The sequence below is a fragment of the Canis lupus genome, chromosome 37 (assembly GCF_011100685.1).
Source record: "Canis lupus familiaris isolate Mischka breed German Shepherd chromosome 37, alternate assembly UU_Cfam_GSD_1.0, whole genome shotgun sequence".
Lineage (NCBI taxonomy): Eukaryota > Metazoa > Chordata > Mammalia > Carnivora > Canidae > Canis > Canis lupus.
The window spans coordinates 30,196,431-30,223,479 of NC_049258.1; the positions used below are offsets into that span (position 1 = coordinate 30,196,431).

Genomic DNA, 27,049 nt, shown 5'->3' on the forward strand with positions numbered 1-27,049 from the left:
GGGGCAGGGGGGATGCCTTGCACTGTGGCTTGGGGTGGGAACGACAGCGGCCGCCTCGGGGGGACGAGCAGGGCGGACAGGAGCCAGAAGGCGCCCTCCGCGCTCAGCCCGTGTCTCTGTGGCCTGGTGACAGGTGCTTCCCTCCCCGTCCATCAGCCAGGGACAGAAATAAATCCTCATGTGCTGGAAAGGCCTTTATTACATAAACTGAGTTTCTGACTTTATTAGAAACCCGAGTTGTGCAGTTTAATTACTGCCGGAATGAAAGGTTACAGATCAATAGTTTTGAGGCCAAAACTTTTTTTTTTTCCCCAGATGGCTTATTTGTAACCCCGAGGGCCTGCTTCTTGCCTAGCTGGCATCTCTGTGCCGAGTAGCAGAGTGTCACGCCTTTGGGAAGGTGACACGAGGCAGAGTTCCAGCTCCACTCACCCCAGAGCGAGTGCTTCTGTGCAGTGAGTGGATCTATTTAACGACTGTGGTCTCTGGTTTAGGGGCAGCTTAATGTGGAGACATAGGGCTCTGGGACTCCAGGCTGCACGTGGTTTGGACACGTCTCCACCAAGTGTTTCATGGCTGATCCTGCCACCTGAGCCCACCTGTTTTCATGATTCCCCCCCCCAAATTCCTGGCACTGTCACATGTTGCTGCTCTGGGGGAACCGTGGGGTCTTCCCCCGATTGCCGGGAGGGCCTGAAGTCGCTTCTCACCCGGAATGCTGTGCTCCGGGGAGGTGCTCAGGTCCCTGGGTGCCAGCCCCAGGCTAGCATCCTGCTGGAGCACTGGGGGCCTCTCGGCACCGAGTGAGGCCACCACGTCCATGGCCCTTGGTGTGTTTTGGGACAGACACAGGATCGTGGAGGAGAGCCTCCTGAAGTCGAGACAGTCTTCTGTTTGGGTTCCCTGAGGCTGTGTGGCTCCAGCTGTCGCCCCGAGTACAGCCCACCCCACGTCCCCCGTGTCCACCACGTGGGGTCCCGGTGCTGCCGTCTGCCTCTGAGGAGGCTTGTCTGGATGGGGAGCATGGCAGGGGTTCCGGGGCCGCCTGCTGCCCTCCTGCTCCCAGGGCCCGAGTAGCCTCATTGTGTCTCTGAGGGCACATTTGCAGAAGGGTCTGGATCCACCTACTGTGTGTCTGTCGTCTGTCTGCCATCTCCCCACCACTCCGTCCGGGCATCTGTCTGTCCGCGGCCTGCCCCCTCCCCACATGTCCCACCCACCTGCCTGCACCACTACTCCCCGGGGGTTCTTCTGGCTCATTTTGTCACTCGTTAGTTTGTGTGTTGCTGTCACGCAACAAGAAATAATTGTAGGGCCTGTAAGTTAAAGCAACCTTAAATTCCTTCCAATGTGAGACAGAAAACCGACGGACTGTCCTACCTTAGGGCCGATCATGAAATCCAGCCTGGGCCTTGTTAGTCGCCAGCACTGGAGAAGGAAGGGTTTCAGGGTACCTTGTGGTATTTATTGCTCCTGTGCCGAGGGCCGGGCTCCAGAAACCAGGAAGGGAGCCCCTGGAGAACTGGGTCACGACTGGGGGGAGCTGGATGCCCGGAGGACAGACACCTTCCTGGGCTTGTGTCCCTGAGAACAGAGTGATGCCCTGCGCCTTCCCTTGGACAGGAAAGGCCATTCCCCTGGGCCTGCCTCGGTGGGCACAGGGGCATATGGGGCCGCCGGTCTTTATTCCTCCTCACTGATCTTCCTGGGCTGTGTGTGACATTTGCAGGAGGGAAGGCCTGGAAGCAGCTTCCTTGGTTTCCCCTCGAGGAAGACTCAGCCAGGGTTGGACCTGCCTGTTGTGTCCTGGACACTGCTGTGCACACATGGCACCAGGAGGGCAGCGGGAGGCAGAGGGAGGGCCGTGCCAGTGCCCTTAGAGCCTGCTGAGTTCATGGCATGGGTCTACTGGGGAGCTCTGGCAGTGCTGGTCTTCGTGGTTCTGGGCCTGGATGGGGGCTTCTGGGACTTCCGGAGGCTGCATGTCCATGGGCATGGCCCTGCAGGATTTGGGGCCGGTGAGGCCTGTCGTGGCTGGCGGCCTCGCCGTGTCCTCACCTACACAGAGCAGGGAGGGGGCCTCTCTTTCCTAAGGGCCCCCCCCATGACTGAGTCACCTCCCAGAGACCCCTGTCCTGACACCACTGCCTTGAGCTTTCGGGGGACGCAGCACGGTGTCTCTCAGCTACTGCACGCTCAGCCACATAGGCTCTTCTCCCTTGAAAATGTTCATTTTGGTGCTTACACAGCTGAGTCTGGTTGGGTCATTGGGGTCATCATATTTCCCATTGGGGGAAGCTCCGTTCTGGGTGAGAGAAGCCATCTTGGGGGTGAGTAGGGCCAACCCTGCAGAGTTCTCTGCCTCTTCCGTGATGAGGAGGACATAATGCTAGTGGTTTTGGCATCCTCGTGAGGACCAGAATTTCTTTTTTAAAAAATTATTTTTAAAGATTTTATTTACTTGATAAAGCACATGAGCAAGGGGAGGACAGGCAGAGGGCAAGGGAGAAGCAGATTCCCGCTGACCAGGGAGCCCAACGTGGGGCTCCATCCCCAGATCCCAGGATTGTGACCTGAGCTGAAGGCAGATGCCTCATCGACTGAGCCATCCAGGCGTGCCCCCAGGACCTGAACTTCTGAGCCAATTCACATGTTAGGAAAATGTGTTTCCCCAGGAAACCTTATTCCTTGACCCCGATTCTTTGTCTTTATCACTTTCACGACAACATCTGAAGGTATGTGTGTTCTCTGGTGAAGGAAGATCAAGAATGAGTAAATACAGATTGGATGGCTGTGTGACTGTCTCGACTTTGAGACCCCTCATTGTTGGTTTGTCGTGTGTAGAGACAAGTCCTTGGGTCATGTTGAGATCTATAGCCGTGGTCCCATGTTGATGCTGCTGCAGTTTGGGGGTTGGGTGCTTGAAATCCAAATGAATTTTCTCAAATTTCCTGGTCTTTCCAGAGTTTAGATCTCCATCTCTGAACCATGTAGGTTGTTGTGTGTGCATGCACCTGTGTTACAGAAATCCAAAAGGTTTGATTTAAGGTTCCTATTTCATTTTAAAGATTTTTGTTTATTTAAGAGAGCGCATGTGATGAGCCGGCGCAGAAGGAGGAGCTGCCTCTAGGCCGAGTGTGGAGCCTGACGCAGGGCTTGGTCTCACAACCCTGAGATCGTGACCTGAGCCGAATGTTTTCAAATATGCCTCTGCCATCCGGGTGCAGTTAGTTACTGTCTTTTAAAATTTGGAGGGTTGGTACTTTTTCCTCAGGCTTTGGTGGGAGGTGGGGCTTATGGAGTTGTTCTCTCGTCATCCCAGGCAGCAGCCGTGCCAGCTCTCGCTGCCTCCATGTGCTGCCGGGGGGCGGGAGGGGGGGCAGATGCAGCCCTGAGGGAGGACAGTGTGTTAGGCTTTGTGGCCTCTCCACGTCCACTTCTGCTCGGGGGGGGGGGGGGGCTCTTGAGCAGGGGTCCACTATTTTAGAGAAGAAGAACTGATAGATCTTTGTGCAGTCTATTCTCTGGACAAAGAACTACGTAATACCTTGTGGATAACCTGGCAGTGGCTATAGGGGCTTTTTTTTTTTTTTTTTCTCCCAGGAAGATAATTATGTTAACCCACATGGTTGTTTGGTTTATGTTCTTAACTAAAGAAGCATTACTACGTCCCATTCATTGATAGCTCTTTAGATACACAGGTATTTGGATTATCACAAAGCAGCTTGGATCAAAGATGAGATGATGTATAATTTTACAAGCTAATGAAAGCACCGAAGCATACTATTTTACAGAATATCCTCATATCTGTGTGTAGACAGCGCTTTAGAGCCATATCTTGAGAGTCAAAAATCTTCACTGTGTAAAAACGCACTATTGGTCCTAAATTGATACAATCTGATAATGTAGTTAAAGTTGGCTTTGCCTCCCTCACAGCAAGTTGTCCAACGATCCTGCCTAAGTGGTGGAGTGCTGGGGAGCCTTGGATGCGGCCTGTGACATGGCCCCAAGGGGAGGCCTGTGTGTGTTCACAGCCTGCCACCTTCCTGGAAGAGTTGGGGGGCTGGCTGGGGTTGGGCAGGGCAGAGAGGGGAGTCCACTGAGCCACCCTGCCTGCGAGCAGCTGGGGAAGCACAAGTCACCTGCTCCCATGTGGCCCTGGGCTCCCCCGAGGACAGAGGCATTGTGACCCTGGAGGATGTGAGGCCTGGAGAGGGGTGGCATGGAGCAGGTGTGTGGGGTGAGAGCACACGGGGCCGGCCCTTCCTGCCGGATGGACACCGGCCTCGGGCTGTCCTGTCTGTGGTTTGTCCAGAACTCTTCCCTTTGCTCTGAAGAGTCTTAAACTCAGAATGTCTTGGAGCTTGGGTAGTCGCTTCAATAGCCTCCTCCATCCCATGTCTGTAACTGGCCTGGGGTGGGGGCCCAGGCCCACCCCCAGCTCAGTGACTCTCAGGAGGACTCCCAGGACTCAGCATGCACTTGTGCTGCTCACGGAGACTTATCACAGTGACAGTAGGCAAAGGGAGAGGGCAGGGGACATGCCCAGGGGAACCAGGCCAGCTTCCGGGTTGGTCCTGTCGGTCACACAGGACATGCCATGTTCCCCAGCAGTTGACTGTAGGACACCTGTGGAGCATCATCCCCAGGAGGCTGTAGGGACCAGCACTCGGGGTTGTTATGGGGACTGGCCATGCATCACTCCCCGCCTGGCATGTCCAGACACCCAGACCTCAGAGGAAAGCAGGCGCTCGGCACAAATGTTGTCACTGGCACTAACAGTTCAGGCATGAACAGCCCCTTATCAGTTAGGCAACTGCCCCCAGGCAGGTCTCCTCCTACCCTGTCCTGTTAGTGACTCTGAGCCGGTGCACTGCCACCAGGCACCCCAGCCCTGCCAGAGGGAGCTGAGATGTGGATGCTGCATCCTGGAAGTAAGTACATGCTCGCCTCCCCGGCTCCTCCCCAACTCCCCCTCCCCAGGTCCTCCTCTCTGGCTCCTCCTCCCTGGCTCTCCCCCTGCAGCTCTCCTGCCCGGCTCCCCTACCCTGGCTCTGCGGGCTCTGAGTGAGCAGTGAGAAGTCTGTGGGGTGAGAGCTGAGCAGAGAGAGGTGGGCCTATCCTTGGATCATGTCGCCCGCCTGTTCTAGTACAGTCTGCTGTGGGCCCCAGGATGAGTGGTCGACATACGGTGATTCTTCAAGCAGGTGATTGTGGATGATCAGTATGTGCCCAGTTTCCGGTGTTACCTAAGTGTTTTGGTGACAGTGGGAGAGGCTGTATCAGAGTTGCCAGCAGATGCCACTGTAAACCAGAAGCCTGCTCTGCTCCTGACCTGCTGGCAGCACCTGCCGTGACCCCAGAGGGGCTTTTTCAGTAAAGCACAGGTGTGTCCTCAACTCCTGATGTGAGGCGATCCTTAAATTTCTTCACATCACTGAATTTCTGCTTCTGAGATAGAAGGCGGTTTTAATATTTGCCTGCAAAACATATTTTATTAGTTTTTATGGAAGTGTAATGGACATACGGTGTCATCAGTTTTAGGTGTATAGCATCAGACTTGACAATTGTGTTGTTACGGCATGCTCACCACCATCAGTGCATTACCATCCGTCACAAACAATATTATCAGTGTTGCTAACTCTCTTCCCTATGTGGTACCTTTCTACCCTGTGACTTTTTTATTTTGTAACTGGTAATGGGCAAAATGGGTGATGGGGATTCAAGGGACCAACTTCCAGGCATTTTATTGTAAAAATACTCTGGATTAAAAGTAAAAGTTTTTTTTTTTTTTTAATAAGGGTTTATTCACCTTTGATGGAACTTGTTACAGAGTTGTAAAAATGAAGTTTTAAGCACTGTCCAACTAGAAGGCTCAGGGTGATTTTTTGGTGTGCTTTGTGTCTGAGCATCTTTTAGTATTTGCAGCCACAAACTATATATAATAGAAGTGATTTTAGTATGTAATTTAATATCTGTGCTTTAAAGTTCAATGAAAGCATCAGATAAGGACAGTGATGGATTTTTCCAACAAGGGCTTGCTTATTTAGCAGTGCAATTTCACTGCTAAACAGGTATTCAGGTGGCACATAAATCATGCCTCACACACTTGATTTATAGTAGCCATCCTCTCAGGTGTGAGTTGGGTAATGTGCAGGAATATTAAGAACTGACACACAGATAATGAAAGAAAGTTAAAGAAAGTGCTTCTTTGGGGGAAATGAAGCCAGGGACTGTGTGCAGTGCCCAGAGCTGGCTTCAGGGCAGGCTCTGCTCTGCATCGAGCCACGGTGTCCTTGGTGTGTCAGATGGCCTGGTCCATAAGGGAGAAGCGGGGCCTCCATCACACAGGCAGGCAGGTTTTATTCTTGGCGCCTGGTCCACTGGCAGCATCTCTGGAGTGACATGCAGAGCCTCTGCTGGGAAAGTGCCATGGTGGCTCTGACACCCGCTGGGGGGCGGAGGGCACTGATGTCCATTCGGATCCCCCAGGGTCAGGATGGAAGCTGACCGGTGACGGTGACCCCCTCATACAGAACACCCAGCGCATAGTCTGAAAAGCATTTTTTAAATTGAACTGAATATGTGCTTTTCTCAGATGACTGGTGCCCTGTGACTGTGGAAGCAATGTAGGAGGAAAGCATAACTAATTAAGGGAGAGTGTCTTGGAGAGTAGTGTTTAAAATAATTAAACAATCAAAGACTGCCAAAGGTCTGAAGTTTATTAGCCGCCTGCCCAAGTAGCGTAGCAGCGGCACAGCAGGCGAAACGGCTGGGAAGTGATTTCAGGGTCAGTTCAAGCCAACAATATCCTCTAACGACATCGACCCTTGAAGCTGCTGCGAGCTGGTTCTTGGCCGTGTGTGCGACATGATCACACAGGTCAGGTCAGGTCAGGAGGGCGTGAGCGGGGGTGTGTGTGGGGAGAGCACTTCTCTACTGTGCAGTGTTCACCAGGGCCAGTGTTAGCATCTGTGTCGAGCCATCTGATGCTCATCTCTGTCCTGAAGCAGGAGGACATGAAGTCAGTCCCGTCCACGTGCAGCACTTCACCAGCGGAGAGTGGAGCAAGATGAGGACCCCGTCCTCAGGGGGTGCCTGTTTTCATAGGCACAACGTCAGTGCCAGCAAATGGGGCTGCTGTACAGGGGCCAGGGTTGGAGCACGTTGGGGGAGGCCGTCCAGGCGGTTTGTGGAGCGGCAGGCTGTGGTCCCTGTGGAAGATGCGCCAGCCCGGACGGGGGTTGGATGCGCGACCCTGCAGGTGCATTTCAGAGGCCTCCAGACGTGGTCACTGCCTGGTCCTTCTAAGGTGTCCTTGGTTTGTGAAATTCAGGCATCTCAGAGCTGTGGACGGGTGGATTTATACGGGTCTGGATGGGGCCTGTCACCGAGGACCATGGCGCAGATGGCACATGGGGTGCTGTGGATGCACTTGGATTTCATGTGCAGAATGAGCTTCCCTCCTGTCTCTGGATGGAGGTGGGTCAGACAGAGGGGAGGACCCCGCGCTGTGTGTGCTGGTGGAAGGGCTGGCTTCGCGCTGGGCCCGGGACTCCGTTACGGCCGCCTGTGGACGTGTGTGCAGAGAGCTCGGTTACCATTCCTAGGTTGTCCGCGTGGTTCAGAGAGCAAATCTCATGGGAAGGATAGATGAATGACGAAGAGGAACATGCTTCCTTCCCCGCTGACTGCCCTGTGTGTACCTGTGCCCTGTGACACACAGGTCGTCCTGTGCTTTGGGGAAGAGCTGGGATCCTGGGAGCTCATACTGGCCCTCACGCATGGCGCATAAGCAAGGAGGATGGCGTTTGAGGCCAGGCCTCTTCAGGTCTGGTGTTTGGGCTCCTTCCGCCGGAATGAACGGACGTGCTGCAGATCCGAGCCCCGAGTGCTGGGAGTTGTGTTCCTGGGCCCTGAAGTGCCCCCTGCCCCGGGAACGTGCCTTGCACGGGGCGGCACCAGGGAGGGACGTGCAGAGCACAGGAGGTCTAGCTCAGCGGCTCCTGCTCTGTGTGCAAAAGCAACGTACCCTGAGGTTAATTTTTTACAAACATAGACTCTAGGTTATTGTTTGCTCCCCTAGAAGGTGAGGAATGGCTCCCATGGTGGGTGAGGTCCCCAGGGCCTGGTAGAGGCCATGGTGGGAGCAGGGGGTGCTCACCTACCATGGACTCCCTATTTCTGCCCACAGCTTCCTAGGGGGAGACATGGGCTCCAGGGGGCAGGAGGGGGTCAGCCACACCGGGGGTGGCCAGCGCCCACCCTGCGGAGGGGTTAGAGGTCAGAGAAGCAGGATGTGCCAAAGGGAGCCGTCTACTTCCCTTGTGAGTACAGCTTGGCCTTGGGGAGCCTCTCAGCTCGGCTGGGGCTATCGTGCATTCATGCTGTCTTCTGCTGTGACAGTAGGGACCGGGTGCGCCCTGCAGGGGCTGTGCCTCAGGGGAGCCAGTTCTTAGGCTGCGGATACAGAGCCCACACCCGAGCACGGCCTTCACGGGCTCTGGCACGTGAGCCACGTCCACTTGTCGCACTCAGCCTAGGGCCAGGTGCCAGGCGGCTAGGGGTGGCCCCAAGGCCAGAGCCATGGACTGGTCTCCCTCCTGGACGTTTGCAGCTGGTCCCTTGGCCCCCCGCACCCCAGTCTCACCCCCTCCCCCTGAGGAAAGCACAGTGATGGCTCTTGAGTGCTTCCGTTTCTCCGTGCATCCTGCGTGGCCCCGCGTGGCCCCTCTGCCAGGGAATTTGTGAGCTTTTCCCTCGGGACAGGCATCTCTGTGTCTGTGTGCTGGCCGCACCCAGCGAAAACAAATTCCCGGCAGAATCTCGCCCAGGAACCTGGTGCGGGACGGCAGGGGCTGCAGGGGCGGACGTCAGCCATGGGGACGGCATCGGGTGAGGGGCTGCTGAGGCTGCGGCGGCCCCAGGACGGGAGTCACGTGGCCCCAGCATCTGGTGGGGGCATCACAGACCTGCCGGCTCCCCAGGGGGGTGGGGAATGCACTTCCTGGGCCTTGTGAACAGGACAAAGGGGCTGATTTGGAGGGAAGTCAGGAGCAGAGCCCCCCCCCCCCCACCCCGTGCCCGTAGCCCCCCAAGCAGGCGCTGGACCCCGGCCCTGACCTCCTTGTCATAAGTTGAACAAGGGTGTCCGTTCCGTGCTCGTCTCGAGGGTTTGTGGACTCCACTGCGAGGAGGCAGGGCAGGGTGAGGCTGGCGGGGTCGGGGGCACCGAGCACGGGAATTACTGCCATTCTCGGCAGCTCTTAGAACCCCCAGGAGTGGATGCCGGATTGGGGAAGGTAAGAGCCTGCCGGCTCCTGGGGCAGGTAAGCGGCGGGAGGGCTGGGCAGGCGCCTCTGATGCGTTTGAATGCCGCGGGCCCCGGAAGGCTGGAGGTGAGGGACGCCGTTCACCCTGTGCAGCCGTGAATCCCCGTATGGCCCCGACTCCCCCAGACCTCAGCTGCTCCCAGCCTGCTGTTGACCAGAAACCTTGCCGATCACGTGACAGTGCGTGACGCACATTTTGTACGTTACCTACTGTATTCCTGCGACCCGTAAGCCAGAGAAGAGGGTGTCGTTAAGGGGGTGGTGGGGGACAGAGACACTGCTGTATTGATGGGGAAGCATCCCTGGATAAGTGGCCTGCACAGTTCTGACTGCGTTGTTCTGGCTCCCGCGGGAGTCTGCCCGGGGATGCTAAGCAAGGTGACGGTGGGCGTGGGGCCCTCTGTGTCAGTGCCACCGGGTCCTACAGCCCACCAGTGGGGACAGCAGGGTGGCCCTGAGCTCCCTGGTCCTGCTGCTGGACCGTGGCCAGGACCGTGGCCAGGACCAGCAGGGCCGTGTGCTGGTGTGTGCACTGGTCTGCTTGCCGTTTGCTGTTGTATATTTAGTGGGTTCCCTGCGCAGCCTCCGAGGTGTGGCCCTGCTGGTCATTAGGGAAGCAAGCGTCCTATCTCTGTGAGGGACGTTCCTCATGGCCCAGTGTTGGAACTGGTGTTGGGATATGTCAGAGAGTCCTGGACGCCACCAGGACAGCACCATGTCCACGGTCCAGTGCACGGTCCAGCCCACGGCCCTCGAACCAGAGTTCGGGTCCACCTGGCACGTTACAGCTCCAGGTGAGACGTTTGCTGTGCTGGGGTGCCGGGGGTTGTGGACGGGCCTGCTGTCGTCCCCATGGTGGCGTGTGGGCAGGCAGGGTGTGGGAGGAGCAGTGGGCCACCCTGCTGCAGGCATGTAGATGCTCAGCGGCCACTCACAGGACTGAGTCGGTGACACTGGGAGGTGCTGTACAGCTGAGGAGTGGGCACTGGGGTGGTGTGCGTGGGACACTCCTGGAACACCGTGCGACCCTTGTCACCTGGAGTCACTGTAAACAGTGGGAACACACAGGAGGAGGAGTTGCTTGGTGATGAGTCACCCAGCAGGAGGGTCTCCATGTGTGTTCCTGGGAGAAGACGTGTTGCCTCGGTGCTAGTAGGACCTGAAGCCGCAGCGCACCGGGGGTGGGAAGGCCTTGAAGACCATAGGTGTCAAGGCCTGACTTCAGGGACGCCCGGGGGGCTCAGCAGTGGAGCATCTGCCTTCAGCCCAGGGTGTGACCCCGGGGTCCCGGGATCGCGTCCCTCATCGGGCTCCCTGCAGAGAGCCTGCTTCTCCCTCTGCCTGGGTCTCTGCCTCTCTCTTTGTGTCTCATGAACAAATATATAAAATCTTTTTTTTTTTTTTTAAAGCCTGGTTTCATAGATAGTTTCCCGTGGGTCCATGGGGCAGCAGCAGTCGGGGGCTAAGACAGGAAGACTCCTGTGAGTGTCCCTTGGACACTGGCCTTGATTCCCCTCGGCCATCCGGTGACAGCATGGCCCATGTCTCCTTACACCTGCGAGGAGGCATTGGGCTGGGCTGTCGTGGTTCATACAGTGAGTTATTTCCACTCAAGTGGACTGCTGAGAAAGGACACCCCCAAAGCCAACGTATATGAAACACACTGAAGAAATTGCTTTTGTCCACGTGGCTTTGCTTCCTTCCTCATCTCAGAAATTAATTTTTCCTTCTATTGCAATTCAATTTTCTATGCTTTTCAAAGGAGGAATGAATGGTCTTGCTGCTGCATCATGAGTTTCCTGCACGTTTCAACTTGAGATGGGCCACCTGATGCATGTGCAGGGTCGAAGGCGAAGAATCCTGGTGCCTTCTTTCTTTTTTTTTTTTTAATTTTATTTATTTATTCATGACAGAGAGAGAGAGAAAGAGAGAGAGAGGGAGGCAGAGGGAGAAGCAGGCTCCATGCAGGGAGCCCGACACAGGACTCGATTCCAGGTCCCCAGGACCACATCCTGGGCTGTAGGTGGTGCCAAACCACTGGGCCACCAGGGCTTGGTGCCTTCTTTCTACAGCATTTACAGAAGTAACTGCACAAACCAAAGCCATGCGGCGCCTCACTTTCCTAAAGAAATGAAGACCACAGAACTCAACCTGACCTATCGATCATCACGCGGTCACTGCATTTGTGGGGGTGCTCCGTGAACTCTGCTGGTTGTGGTACCCATGACGAGAAACGTGATGTTTTATCTGCTGTGGGAGGCGGCTAGTGAGCGTGCAGTGGCCGTGCTTGCTGTGGAACCACGCAGCCAGGCCTGCAGGGAAGTGTGCTAGAGTGACGAGGGGAGCTGGGCAGGAGGCTCTGTGAGGACTCAGCAGCTGCCCTTCATGTGAGGAGCCCGGGCCAGGCAGGCTGGGTTGTCTGGGTCCTGGAGGATCCTAGACGGGCTTGGGGGCCCAGAACCATAGTGCATTCGGGGCTCAGTTGTCCCTGCGATGCCAGGAGGAGGCAGGAGGCACCAAGTGGGGAGGAGACACCCAGAGCAGATGTCACTGCCCCTTGAGTGGACAGAAGGCAGGCCTCGTGGGGTCTGGAGCCGCAGAGCCAGTTCACCTGGGGCTGTGGCCCAGAGCCACTCTGTGCCGGAGCATGGGCGAGGGTCCTGGCCTTGCAAACGCCAGGGGGGTCAGAGGGACATGGGTTTGAGAGTGGAGGGGTGAGGCCGTAGTGTGCAGATTCCTGTGGGATTGCACGGGGAGGGGGTATTCTGTGGGCTTTGGAAGAGCGTGTGGCAGTGTCGGGGGGGGGGGGGATCTCCCTCAGGCCTGGAGGGAGCGGGGGGCAGGGGTGCTGCAGAGTCCTGAACTCTGTGCAGAAGGACACCGCGGGGCGGGGGGGGACGGGCCATGCAGCAGCGCCGCGTCGTCGTGTGTGGAGGATCCGCATAGACCCGTGTGCATGGGAACTGGGGGCACCTGTGTCACCGGGCCGCCCCCCGCTCTCCAGGGCTGCACGTGCCGCAGATCCCGCCACATCAGCCTGGGAAGGGGTCCCCTCTGCCGCCTCCCAGCTCAGGGGAGCCAGGAACACAGGCAGGAAGATACCAGGTCCTGCTGCTGCTTTGGGTCCCAGGCCCTGGAGACCCTGGGGCTCCTGCCGCTTCTGCGGCTCCTGGAAAGGTCCTTCCTGCACCTGGAACTCAGACGCAGCCCCGCTGGCTGCCCCCATGCAGGCTCCCTCCGGCCACGCGGCGTCCTTCCCGCTCCGGCACTCTCCACCTGCTGCTCATCCGACCGTCTGAGGTCCGCCGGGCCTTGGCCCGCGCTGTGGCCCCCAGGTGCCCGCGCACCGTGCTGTTCACGCAGCGGAGGGGGGGGTGGAGGCGGCTTGGCATTTGTGTCCAAAGAACCTTTATAATCCCCTTATACCTGTGCCCTCCGTTTTTGGGGAATCCAGACTGGGATGGACGTGAAAGTCTGCCTGTTGCTTCTCCCTCCAGCTGCCGGTGGCATTTAGGACCGTGGTGGGATCCACTGGGATCCCCGGGGGCTGTCTGGTCAGAGACATCCTGAGGGAGGACCCTGTGGTCCCCATGGTGGAAGGACCTGCCAGGATGATGTACCTTGCGCGGGGTTTGTAGTCTTTGTCATTGAGGAACGTTTTCTAATCAGAGACACCTTCTAGGAGTCATTTCAGCGAGAACATTTGTACGGAGGCCTCCCTGTGAGGTGAGCAGGTTTTCCTGGTGGTGCTTCCTCAGCAGCCCCGCCCATGGCCAAGCGCTACCCCGACCTGACACTGCAGGCTGGCTGGGCCCCAGCCGATGGCGGTCCCCTGAGTGTGCAGGCGTGGGGTCCGACACGCTCAGAGTGCTTCACCCAGGGGCTTGCACACAGATGGCCCTCCTCTTAGGATTTTTTATGGAGGACGTTTCTTAGGATATGGATGGAAAACTTGAGAAATGGTTCCACGTTAAAGAAAACCAGAGACGGGGGTGAGGAGGTGTGTGTGTGGTCTTGGCCCACACGTGGGGGGCGGCAAGATGGGGGGGGGGGCGGAGACAGGCAGGTTCCTTAGCTGAATGTGGCTGCTGTCCTGGGCTGACCAGAAAGGCCCCCGGTTTCGGGACACACGGCGAGTCCCCATGGGCTGTTCTGTCTGCAGTATCCTCCTAAGTGGTTCAGAAAAGACCAATGCGTGGAACACTCTGGGCGAGGAGGACGGTCCCTGTCGTCACCCAGTGAACATGGGCTTATTTCCCGAGGACCACTGCTGACAAGGAAGGCACGCCCACCTGTCTGTCCACAGACCCAGCCTGGCCGGGGGTGAAGTGGGTGGTCATCAGAGAACCCTTGAGGAGGTCACGCCAGCCACCCCGGGAGCCGCGTGGTGCATGGAGAGCTGGTGCTTCATGAGGCGTCTGCGGACTCCCGGGGATAGGGGAGGAGAGCACGGTCAGCGTTCCCACAGATGTCCCCTCAGAATGAAGCCCTGCCAGGAGGAGGCCCCATGGTGCTGGGAGGAGTCTCCTCAGTCATCCCCCAGCGCAGGTTATCTAACGTTTCACGTGGTGCGCCATCAATTCTGCCCTTTCTAAATGCCTGCACTTATTTTAAATTTCCTGCAGGCCCTGGAGCTGGTGGTCGGGCGTCGGTGTGCTGACCTTCCCTGTGAGTGCCCCTAAATAACAGGCGCTCACGGGCCCCGGTGCCACGGCTGCCCATTGTGCTCTTCTCAGGCCTCTTCGGATGGTGCTTCTAGGCTCCGCCAGCTGGTGGGACGACACCACTGTCCTGAGCGCGTTACCAACAGGGCTTCCCTGGTGCATTGGGGTGGCTGCTCCCACGCAGGCAAGGAGCGCTTGAAGCTGCTTTTCCCACCGCCACTTTGTCGGTAGACACACGGCGTGCCCGTCCCGGCCAGCGGACTGTCCCCGCGCCTCTAGGGAGGCCTCCGGGCACCTGCTCTGTCCTTGTGGCGGGCTCCAAAACGCTGTGCTTCTGTAACCAGAGCCAGGTTGGGATCAAAACAGAAGTGACGTTTGAAGTCTTTCATTATTTAAAAATCTTGTCTAGGGGTTAATTCATTTTCTCCAAAATGACTTTTCTCCATGATTGCATAAGGGAAGCTACTCTGAAGGTTTTCTGGAATGTGACAAATGTCAGGAGCCGAGAGGGCCAGGTGGGGGGGGGGGGCGGCCGTTCCCCCCTCAAGGGACCGGGTGTGTGTGTTTTCTGCAGAGCCCTGGGCCGGGCTGGGGTGCGAGCCTGGGAGACAGGAGCATCTCTTCTTACAGATACTGCGATACCCGGGTAACGTGGCTCGGTTTATTCTATTGTGTAAGAAAGTGCAAAGTGTATTGTCACTAGGAGCACGGACTTGTGTGTTTGTGCAGGGAGCTCACATTGTGTTCCTGTGTGTACATGGGGTCCTCATGACAGGTCTTGTCACAGGGGCATGCAGGGCAGCTTCTGAGAGTGCAGGGCCTGTCAGGACACGTAAGCAGCTCATGCAAACACAGGGGACCTCGCTTTAGCCTCTGACTGAATCAGTCACGGCTGTTTTTCCCAGAGGGGCCTAGCGGGTTTGAAGGGTGGGCAGACACCCCCCGGGGACAGCAGAACTGGGCCAGGGCCTGAAGTCGGGAGTGAGGTGTGGTGGAATGGGAGTTGGTTTGTGGGGGCTGCGCTCCATCGGGGTCTGTGGCTGGACCGGGGTCCAGGACGGCCGCTGGGGCCGTGGCGGAAGCCCTCACCTGTCAGTGCGGGCAGGAAGGGTGCCCGTGTGGCCGGTGTGCCCAGGCTGGCCAGGAGCTGCAAGCCGGTGTGGACACCACCTCAGGGCCGTGCCCGGGCGTTCGGCCTCAGGCCCCTGGGGCTCCTGGATGAGGGAGGTCCCGACGGGACGTGAAGCGGACGAGCAGGAGAGGCAGCAGAGGCCAGAAAAATCTTCATTCTGGGGAGGCCACGGAGAGGATTTCAAAGAGGTGAAAGGAAATGTGGTGGAAACTTGCTAAGGATCGAGGTTTAGAGGCAGGTGAGCTCTGTCCTGCAAAAATAAAATATTTATGCTCAGAGAGCTCTGAAGCGTGTCCCTGAAGAAGGGACAAAGCCCAGGTGTCAGGGCTGCAGAGGCCAGTCGCAGACCCGGCTGATGAGCGCCGCGGGGGACGTGGACCGTGCTCCCCGGGGGTGGCCACCTCAGGGACTGTCCTGGGCTGCCGACCTGGGCACCGCGTCGTGGGTCGCACACCCTGGCCAGGCCCCGTAACTACAGCAAAGGAAACCCAGGGACATAAGGGATCGCGGTCCATCCTGAAAATTGAAAGTGCCTTCGGCTGGTGTTAAAGCAACAAGAACGCTTGGAATTTCAATGAAGCCACAAGAGCCTTGGAAAGACCGCAGGGCTTGGAGCCTGAAAACCTGGCTTAATGTTTGAGTTTCGCTACTTACTTTATGACTCTTTTGACATTTACTTAAATTCTCTGATTTTCCGTTTCACCTTTAAAATTGGTGTAATAATAATGGCAGCCCTGAAAGTGGTTGAGTGAGGTGCCCGGGGGAGCGCAGATGAAACACTTCGTCCTGTGAGGTGTGCCTTGCGCTGGCTTACGTGAGTGTGGGGAGCGCGGAACAGGAGGGAACAGGATGGAACGCAGTGGTTCAGACCCATGACCCAGGCGGGTTTGCTGTGTGTGGGGATCCCTCGCTGAACCTAAAGCTGACCCACTGGTCCGGGGTGCCCTGCAGGCTGTGTCATTCTGTCATCTATGCAGTGTAGCACGAATGTGAACCCCGCAGCATCAGCATATGCATGCACTGTGTGTGTGTCCTGTGCATTAAAGCATGTATATACACTCCACACGTGTACACAGCAAGTGCAAGCCTGCACATGTGCCATGCTCATGTATACACAGCGCAGTACAAGCACACATGTACGGTGCACATGCATACACTATGCAGTATGCAGCATGTACGTCACATACATGAACTCACAAATGCAGTGTGCACATGTACGCATTATGTAGTACAAGTAGACATGAATCACGTGTGTACACAGTGTAGAACACACATGCACCGGGCACATACATACCGTGTGCAGTCCACAGTGCACCTGTGCTCTAGACACGGACATACACCACGCGGCACATGGTGTGTCTGTACTGGGCACGTGGGTGCATACCTGTGGCATATAGTATTTGTCAGGAGGCACCTGGTAGTGGTGAAGTGTGTTTTCAGTGCATCAGATACTACCGGCCTCGGTTCTGGAGAACTCTTCTTCGGAAGAGAACCCTGAGCTTTGGAAGAAATAGGGATGCGTGCCTGTTGTAAAAATAATTTTCAGAAGATCACCACTGAGTGTGGGACGGGGTTTCAGGCTGCGTGGCTCCCTTGCTCTCCGGGAGTTAGTTATGCTTTCATGGGGGAAAACATGCTGATGAAAAACATTTAATCTCTATTTTTTGCTTTTTATAAAAAACCTGACTTTGGAACGAAGCCTGGATTCTGATCCTGCTTGTGTCCATGAGAGGTGGTTTGAGTTCTGGCTCTTGTTTTTCCAACTAAACAAACAGGAATACGGAGAACATGGCTATGATGTGTCGGGTGCTGCTCACACAGCTCCACCTGCACAAGCTCATGTGCGCCCCGCAGTGATCTCTCTATCCCACCTCTGCGCCAGGAGATGTGTGGGGCACAGAGACGAGGTGGAAGCTTCACACACCCTCCCCGGTGGTGGGTGCGAGGGCTGGACGCCAGTGCGCGGAGCCAGGCAGCCGAGTGAGCTGCCTGTGATTTTCAGCTAACGAGTGGTCCCAAGGCAGGGGGCAGTAAAATCTGATAATACAGTTCATTTCTCTTCATAAACTCAAAAGATCGTTGAAAAATGTGTGTTGGAGTCCCCAAGATTACCCCAGGTTTGACTGTGCCAGGAGTCCCCAGCTCTGCACATGGTCGTGCTCATGGCAGTGATTTGTCGCGGCAGAGGACACAGGGCAGCATCAGCAAGGGAAGCAACGTGAGTAGCCGTGTCCGAGGAGGCCGCGTGTCCCCTTCGTGGGGACACACAGGATGCACACGGCTCCAGCCAGAGCCCATTACAGCACAGATGAGTGTCCACCAGGGAGGCTGAGCCTGGGAAGCAGCGTTTCATGCCCTCTGCTCACACCTGAGCCATCCCGGGGTCCCAGCAGGAAGGCCCCCACTCCACATGCCGTTGACATCGGGTGTCGGGGTGCATGGTCTCCCCCAGACTCCCACGCTGTCCAGTGCTTCACCTCCTCCAGTCCTTGTGTTTGAGCTTGGTGCTTGGATTCAGGGGCTGCCTGCGGCTGGCACCTGTGTGTTCCTTGCACAAGTGTGGGCAGCATCACAGGGAGTGTTTGTAGCTGGGCTGGGTGTGTGTGCCGTCCACGGGCAGCACAGTCTTGAATGTCCTGCCGCCTCCCCGATGTCTACAGGGGCGGCTGCCTGTTATCTTAACTACGTGTTTGCCATCATTGCCCTTGCCACGTGCGACTCCTGTCAGGAAGGGTTGGGGGCAGGAGGGTACAAGTGCGTGTGGACGTGTGTTCTTCTGCAACGTGACCAGAAAGCACCTCCCATCTGGGAGTTGCTCAGGGCAGCATCCTGAATTTTTACACAAGTTTAAAATAGCTTTGCACACCCTGAGCCCTCCTGTTACACTGATTTACTAAGCATCCTAGGAGAGATCATTGTCTTTTTCTAATTAAAGTTTTTAATTTAAATTCAATTTGGTTAACACATAGTATATTATTAGTGTCGGGGCAGAGGTCAGTGATCCATCAGTTCACGTAACACCCGTGCTTCTCCCATCATGTGCCTCCCTCATGCCTGTCACCCAGTGACCCCATCCCCCCAACCCCTCCAGCGACCCTCAGTTTGTTTCCTATGATTAAGAGTCTTTCCTGGTTGGTCTCCCTCTGATTTCTTCCTGTTTTATTTTCCTCTCCCTTCCCCTATGAACCCCTATTTGGTTTCTTTAATTCCACATCTGAGACCATACGACGTTTTTCTCTGACTTATCTCAGCCGACACTCTCCAGCTCCGTCCACATTGTCGTAAACGGTAAGGCTTCATCCCTCCGACGGCCAAGTGATGCTCCAGGATATGTACAGACCACGTCGTCTTCACCGCCGCCTCCAGTCCTCAGGCCGCCAGGGTGGGGTGGGCACCAGTGGGGAGCGAGGGAAGGACAGTCGGACCAAGCACAGGTCCTGAGCACCTGGGGGCAGAAGGCTGCGGTCCTAGTGACGGCCCCCCGCCCCCCAGCATTGTGGGTTTGTAGGAATCAGCCTTCAGGGATGGAGCTGGTCCCTGTATGATAAACAGGGAGCTGACCAGACGGCACCACAGAGAGCAAGTCCATTTCTGTGGGTCCCAGAGGGGGTGCTGGCTGTCCAGCCTCACCTGGGTTTTGGGTGCACGGACCCCCCTCTGGTTAGGTTTTACCTCTGACTGTTCTGAGTCTGAGTCGTGTCTATGACCAATGATCTTCTGGATTCGAGCCCAGGACCTCAAGCTTTGAGAACAGACCGGCTCGCAGCAGACGCTCAGCTTTTCCCTTGGCGCGAGGTCTCCTGGCCAGAAGCTGTGACTCCAGGGTTTACGAAAAGGCTCTTCTTGGTACGCTGCCAAGCTGCGGGGGCTGGACCGTCACCGCCCCGCCCAGGGAACAGGCAGACCTCCCCTAAGCCCTTTGGTTTCATCCGTCGGGGTGTCTGAGTGACCACTGGTGAGCGCGCACGTCGGGCTGGAAAAGCGCTGGGCCCTGGGGGCAGACCTGCGGTCGGCGGGAGCTCATCAGCAAACCACGTGCCTCTTGTCTGAGGTCCGGACATCAGTGCCCACCTGCTGCTGTCTCCCTCTGAAGAGGCTCCATGGGGACAGACGATGGGGACGTCGGTGACGCGGTCTGGGTCTGCTGCTGCTGTTCAGCACGGTCTGGGGACGTCTCCTCACATCTTGGTGGCAGATGCAGCGTGGCGGGGGGCGGCTGGAAGGCAGGGGCCGCCGCCGCGGGCGTGTCTTCTCTCCTGTTCTCTCGGCTTCTCTCAAACTAGCTCCGCTGCCGGGAGTGGATTTCGCCTTCATGTCCCCCGCGTAAAGGAGAGTAAGGCAAACGTGGTGGTGTGCGGCACGTCCAGGTCCGCCGTGGTGCCGCACGAGGTCTTCCTGCCCTGCATGGAGGGTGGAGGGGTCGCCAGGGCGGTGCCTTCTCCTGCTGTGTAGCCAGAGCAGCTAAGAACAGCGAGGCTCCGGTGGGGGGGCAGTGTTGTCATCGCATCACGTGGGAAATGCTGCCTCTCAGACGACGCGTCGGCGGTTGTGTCATGTGGGTGGTGACCTAGGAGCCTCCCACCCCTCTGTCCCTTGAAAACAAGCCTGTGCCGTGTTTCAGGGAGCAAGTGGGGGGGGGGGCAGCAAAGCCCACTCCCAACACCAGCTCTGCTGGCAAACCCAGGACCCCCCGGAAACTGTCCGCATAGGGACATCCCTGCAGGGGAGGAGCTGCTGGCAGCACGTGTGCCCCAAGCGGCTGCTGTGGCCTCCCCGTGTTGATCACAGGAGCCTGAGAGTCCCTTGTCATCCAGCAGCCGAAGTGTCCTGACCTTGGGCCACGTGAGGTTTAGGCTGCGCCCGCGTGCGCTCCCGTGTCCACCCCAGGTGTCCGCACCCCGAGGGGCACATGGGGCCTGTAAAGTGCGTTCACTTCTGTGAAGAATTGTTTCCTTCGGAGAAGCCTGTGGTCGCAGCACCTTCGGTCTCGCGCTGACGGGAGCAGCATCATGGGTTGTAGATGGGAACCCCGGGGGTGCCTGCCTCGTCTGCCGGGCGCTGCTGTGTAGACGTCCACACCCGGATGGCATGTCTATTTCGGTGGAGGATGCAGGAGGCCTACAGGAAGGGCGGGGTTAGCTGGTCTCTGGGAATCGGGTGACAAGCCTGCCCTGTGGGCCGTAGGCCTGTTGTATCACCTGGGGTCCAGGTGGCTGATGTGGCCGAATGGTGTGGCAGCGTGGGTGCCACCCACAGGCGGCTGCCATGGTTTGGGTTCTGCGCGGGTGTACTGGGGTCAGGGCCTGAGGCGAGCCTGCAGAGGAGGCTGCACAACATTGTTCTCCACCCGACAGTGTCTGCTCCCGGAAATCTGGCCTTTGTCTGGATCATGTAATGCGTCTCTGAGAAAAATGCTACTTGTTTTTAGTGCTCACAGCATTGAAGATGAGGAAGGACTAGGTAGGATGGCTGTCTTGTTTTCATTTCTAGTTTCCATGAAATTTTAGAATGGTAAGATTAGGAAGACTGGTGGTTGATGTGATTTCAGCTTCCTACTCTGTGAGCGTCCTGAGCGACTGTACATTTATGCTCCTTCGTGGTCTCTGAGGACGGGGTGTTCAACTCCCTAACCCAGTGCCAGCTCCACTGATGATCTGATGGCCTCATGAGACACAGGCAAGGGGACATACATTTTATTTTGTTTTATCTTATTTTATTTTTTCAAAGATTATTTGTTTATCCATGAGACACACAGAGAGGCAGAGGGAGAAGTAGGCTCTGTGCAGGGAGCCTGATGTGGGACTTGATCCCAGGACCCCAGGGTCACGCCCTGAGCTGAAGGCAGATGCCCCACCGCTGGGCCACCCAGGGGCCCTGGACACACATTTTAGATACTGTACCACCACTGGTAACTCTGATGTTTTGATAATTTGCTGCACTGCACACAATTTCCTGAATGGTTTGCACATGTTATGTAATTTAACCCTCCGGAAAATGAGGACAAGTGGAGGGTTGGAGATTCTGAAGCAAGATTCATCAGCCGCGGCCTCATCGGCATTTTGGGATGATGCTGGCTGTGGCCGTTCTGTGCGTGGTTGAGCGCTGGGCAGAGGTCATGCAGCCAGGATGCCCCGCATGTCCCTGCATGGGGAGCAGGTGTCAGCCCTGCCCAAGAAGCACTAACCAGAGCGCAGGGTGTTGGGAAGGAGCCGGGACGCAGACACAGGAGACTCGACAGCTGAATGTTGGATCTGCAAGTTCCCCAATGGGCCCTTCTCCCATCTGGCTGCTTCGTGCCTTCACTAACGTTTGGGAGCCTCCTACCCCGAGAGGAAATACAAGCAAGACAGAGCACATGTTGCTGGCGTCTCCCTGCAGGATGAACAATTGCCTTTGTCTGGACCACGTTTTATCTGGTTTGAGAAATCATGGCCTCGCAGGCAGAAGGGAGGCTCCCAGCAAGGGGCTCTGGGCGTGCGTGTTCTATGAGGGACCTCCCTCGCTGGGCAGCAGTACACATGTCACCCTGAAGCTCCGTCCAGCTCCCTGAAAAGCAGAGAAGAGGCGGGAGCCCCAGGGGGCCGGGAGGTCTGGCTGCACACCTGCTCCCAGGTTGGGCTGGATGGTTTGCACAGCAGCGCCGCCTGGTGGGCGAGGGCGGCCGGGCGGTGCCTGGGGGGTCCTGGGAGCAGTTGCCTGGCTTGGAGGCCTTCGGCTCCCAGTGCCCTCTCCCAGGGAGACCCCCCAGCCCCAGGGTGCCAGTCTTGCCCGGGGTGAGCTCCTCATCTGCTTGGAAGGCCTCTGTCCTGAGGCCCGGTGGCCGGCGGGCAGCCCACTTTCTGCAAAGAAGAAAACCACGCTGGCCAAGGTGCCTGGAGGTGCTGGGCCCCGCCCGAGAGCAGGGCTGCCTGGGCCTTTTCCACAGCGAGCCAGACGCTAGTCCTTCAGCCTTTGTCACACAGGTTGTAGGCTGGAGGCTCCGCTGTCGCCGTCTTGAGAGTCTTGATTTTTGGAGAAGGGGCCCTGTGTCCTCATCTCACCCTGGGCCCTGCCAGGGATGCCCCCGGGCCTGCCTGCCCCCGTACTTGGTTCTGTCCTTGTAGCACAAAAGAGGCCAAGGGCAACATGTAAATGCGAGCACCAGTGCATTCCAATAAGACTTTATAAAAGGAGGTGACGCTGCAGTTTGCCGATCCACCCGCAGGTTAAAGGTCAGACCTCTTGGCATAGCTTCGGAGGCTCCCAGAGCCCCACCAGTGCCGACACTGTCCGTCATGTGATGGACGCCCGGGCCTCACCGGGGCAGCCATGGTCCTTGCCGTCCTGTGTGTGCTATGGATCCAGGAAAACAGGCTCTACGCGGAGGAGGAGAGAAAGTGCACATGCGGGCTCGGTGTGCGCGGTACGGGAGGGGAAACAAGCACGCCCTGTGATGGGGGCCTGCCTCAGTCCACGGTCACCTTAGAGATGCCTGTTGTTCGTTTATCCCACACTTAGCACTGCCATGTGCCGAGCTGGGCATGGGGACGACAGTCATCCAGGAGGGTCTTCTGCCCCGGGGGAGCCCGTGTCCAAGGGCCCTAGATGTCAGCACACCCAGGGCAGCAGCAGCTGTGCTGGAGGGTGAGGCTGGTTCTAGGATGAACAGGGCAAGTCCCAGGGGCAGGAGCAGCTGAGAGAGCGCAAGGGCCTCCACGACACTGCATGGCCCCCAAAGGTCCAGCTGCTGTCAGACATCTCCGCACACCCAGGCCTCTGCAGCAGCCAACAGTGAGGAACACCACCTGGTCACTGGGCCCCAGAGAGGCTGTGTCCACGCAGACAGGATCTCGCTTCCTGGAGGGCCAGCTGCTGGTCACAGGGCCCTGGAGAGGCTGGCGCCCATGTTAACAGGTGTCCACACTGACAGGAGGTCAGTATCCTACCATGGGGACGTCAAGGGACAGCTGATTGCTCGTGCAGAGTTGGCTGGTGGGTAGTCATTGGAGGGCATGACGTAGGGCTGAGGCCTGTTCCCATCAGCTTTTGCGGCAGGCGGGCTGCCAAACCTCCCGCTGTGACTGTGCTGCTTTAGGCTCCTGGTTCTCACTGGGTAAGAGCCAGGGGCTTTCGTGTCCTTTAGTACCTGGGAGGGTGTTCTACCAACTGTGAAGAGGTGTGCACGTGTGTCACAGTGCACGAGTCAGAAGGAACAGGCTGCTGTTGGAGCAGAGGATCCCTGCCCGGCTCATGGACGGCTCTGCTGGGCATGTACGTGTGAGCATGGGTAAGAGTCTAAGGGAATTAGGGGTCCACACCGGGACAGGCAGTTTTCTGCCTGGAGGAGGAAGCCTCGCACAGCTCCATCAGGGCCAGTAGGGAGGTGTCCTTGATCTCTCAAGTCCCTTGTAATGAGTAACTGACAATGGAGGGTCTGGGAGCAAGGGCAGGATGGTCTCTGGGGTGGGGAGCCTGGGGCTGCGGGCCTGTGTAGGGGAGCATCTGTGTGCAAGGGCAGGACGGTATCCGGGGTGCAGGGCTGAGGCTGCGTGGTTGGGTAGCATCAAATTAAAGTAAGACGTACACATAACATGGGTGTACCTAATGCATCTCCTGTGAGCAGTGTGTAGGAACCTCCAGCGGAGGTAGAGGTGGAAGTAGAAGCAGAGAAGGGGACTGGCCGGGAGCTCGTGGGTGGGACATCACCCTGCACCCGGGGGGGCTGTCCTGTTGACAGGTGTGTGCTGAGATCACCATGTTCCCTGTGCCCTTGTTGAGAGGGGACAGGCAAGTGACTGTGGCAGGTCACATCTGGCTGCTGCAGAGAGCTGGCTGAGGGCCGGTGGACAGTGCCTGCGGCCCAGGACGTGGCAATAGAGGGAAGCTGGTGCCCTGGGCCTGCCCAGAGGCTGCTGACAGCCAGGTGCAGCCACCAGTGGGGTCCTGCTCACAACAGGGATGTGACAGGTCTTTATGGGCAAAGTCACAACATCCACAGAGGAGCCTGTGAGCTGGAAATGAGACGACACTTTCCAGAGGCCGTAGCCTGGGGCCTGTGCGAGTGGCCACAGGTCTCAGGCAGGAGGGGCCCACGGAGGACTCACTCCTGCTGGGCCCATCAGTTGGAACCAAGGGACCGAGAAGAGTGGAGCTTGTTGGATGCTGCATAACAGAGGGCACGTTCTCCACGAAATCTACTGTCACCTTCGTTTAGCACCTGACACTTATTTGCTTTGTGAGTTATTTGTCTGTGTGTCCCACTTGCCTGGTCCTCGTCTTATTTGAATTGTGTCTCCTGGAACTACTTCCCTGAAAGTCATGGAGCGTCTGTATGCAAGGGCTTGTTGGGGGTGCTGGGGGGAGGCCCTCAGCTGGCACGTCCCTCCTCTCCTGGAGCTCACTCCTGGTGGAATCAGCAAAAAACCCAGCCAGCTTTGAATATGAAGTGTGTCACCCCATCAGTGATAAGGAGGGAAATGCTTCAGGCTAGGAGCTCAGAGCAGAGTCAGTGGGAGCAGGAAGGTGTCCTGAGGCCCCTCTCGGGGGGTGACATCAGCAGGGATTCAATGAGACGTTGGAGGCCGTGTATGCAGGAAGGTACACGGCCAGCAGGCCTGGCGCCAGTGGCTGGGATGGTTGCAGAATCACACCAACATGGCACAGGCTTTAGGTTTGGGGTGAATGCCCTAGGGGAGCCCCTGGATGTTGGGAGCCAACAGCATCTTGACCTAAGATACATGGGAAACCACTGGGGAGCTGGAGGCCTGTGGGTGGTGAGGGAAGTCATCTGGGTGAGAGATGGGGGTGGTTTGGGGTCACGGTGCTGCAGGGGGTTGGGAGTGCCTGACTGGCCACACCTTGGACCAGCTCTGGTAGGATATGCTGATGGGAGTGTGGTCCATGGATGCGGCAGGCCCAGGGGCATGTCGGGGTTCAGATCCCGGCCATCATAGACGTGGACTGGCTGTTCACTGAGAGGAAACGGAGGAACAGGTTTTGGGTGGGAATCGAGAATTCAGTGTTGGACCTCGCTGCATTCAAGTGACCTGCTAGAGGTTCAGGGGCGAGTCCTGGACAGGCCGCTGGGTGTGAGCCTGCAGGTGGACAAGGGGAATTATCGGCATGGTGGTATCTGCAGCCAGGGGTAGGGTGACCCCAGTGAGCGAGTGTGGGTATAGGAGCACAGAGCTGGGCCTGAGCAATGAGGATGGAGAAAACCCAACCAGGGAGCCTGAGGGCTGAGGCAGCAATGCCAGGGGCAGCACCAGCCCAGGGCAGGGGAAGAGCATGTGAGTGTGTGTACATCATAGGCACACGTACAGCCCCCCAGATGGAGTCTGGTGTTGCATCTCCCCATCCCGGAGCCATGCCTGCTTTAGCTGTGCTCTCTCTGTTCCACTGCCCTCTGGGACTTCTTCCCCTTTCCCCAAGGAGCAGCCTCACATGTCCAGAACTGTCCTCAGGTCACCTCGGGGGCATGGGCAGATGATCTGTGGGACACCACAGTGCAGAGTGGTCTGCAGGGAGGAAGGGCCTCCAGGTCAGGAGGGGCTCTCTCTCAGGCATCAGGCACAGGAGAGTGCCAGCTGTCACTGTGCAGGTAGGTGTAGACTCCCTGCCCAGCCACACAGTGCGGAGTACTGAAAACTGGCTTTCCTGCTAATGGAAAACAGAGTTGTGGAAGGTATTTCTCTGGGTGCAACCATGTTTTAATTTAGCATTTTTTATTGTTTTTATTTTTATTTATTTTTTAAATTAATTTAAAAAAATTTTTTTATTTATTTATGATAGTCACAGAGAGAGAGAGAGAGAGAGAGAGAGAGGGGCAGAGACACAGGCAGAGGGAGAAGCAGGCTCCCTGCACCAGGAGCCCAACGTGGGATTCAATCCCGGGTCTCCAGGATCGTGCCCTGGGCCAAAGGCAGGCGCCAAACCGCTGTGCCACCCAGGGATCCCCATAATTTAGCATTTTTTAAACAAGGCAGATGGATGTGCCAGTGTGGTGTCCTCCCTCCCGGCTTCCGCAGAGGGCCACAGGTTTCTGTGAGGGTCTGCGCGTCCCACGGCGTCCGTGGAACAGCACGGAAGATCATCCTGGCAGCAGGCTGGCCCGGGGGTCCTCATCCCAGGGTGGGGGTTCTGTCTCATGCCCAGCTGAAGTGATCTGTGTGATCTGAAGGTGCAGCTCCTTGATTCTATGTTACCAAAAAGGAAGAAATACAACATGACCGATTTTGCCTTGTCTGATGTGATAGAATTTGACAGGGATGCAGATGTACAGTGGAGCAGGTTCCAGGGGGAAAACACTCAGTATCATTTTTTTTCTCAACTTTCAAATCATACAAAACATGAAACGACACTACTGAACACTTTATTCAGATCATCTCCTGTAATATTCGTGGCACAATTTTACGATAGCATTTCCTGTGTTCAATAGTTGAGAAGACATGTTTGAGGGAACATAGAATACGGTTGAGAACTTGCAGAGCGAGAACTAAAATGCAAGCTGGATCTGCGTGTGTGACCAAAGCTCTGCATGTACCTTGTGGAAAAAATGAAGAGATTAAGTTAAGCCAGAGGAAAAGCTCATCTACATTTTCTTTTCCCCAGACAGAATCACTGTTATTATTTGGATTCTTATTTTATTCATGTTTTCTGTAATAGGTAATGTAAATAGAAGAATGTGTTTACTGTTTTACAATTTGTTTCTCCCCAACATTGTACTGTAAATATTTTTCCACAGCTCTTTTGTCTCATGTGTTATTTATAATATCCCATTTTGTGCCTAAAGAATCATCCAACTGATTTGTGGGTTTTCTTTCTTTTTTCTTTTTTTTTAAACAGAATTCTTTTTTAATTTTTTTTTAATTTATGATAGTCACAGAGAGAGAGGCAGAGACATAGGCAGAGGGAGAGGCAGGCTCCATGCACCGGGAGCCCGA

The 27,049-nt window shown here is 56.6% G+C and overlaps 1 protein-coding gene and 1 non-coding gene across 8 annotated transcripts in view; both read left to right on the top strand.

Annotated features, from left to right (window-relative positions):
* The window catches only part of DLGAP2 (DLG associated protein 2), a 693,430-nt gene that overhangs the window by 161,978 nt on the left and 504,403 nt on the right, over positions 1 to 27,049 (top strand). The window lies entirely within an intron of this gene.
* Positions 7,186 to 7,288, top strand: MIR8795 (microRNA mir-8795). The gene has a single exon (NR_128735.1). It is a non-coding gene; the product is annotated as a microRNA mir-8795 (primary transcript).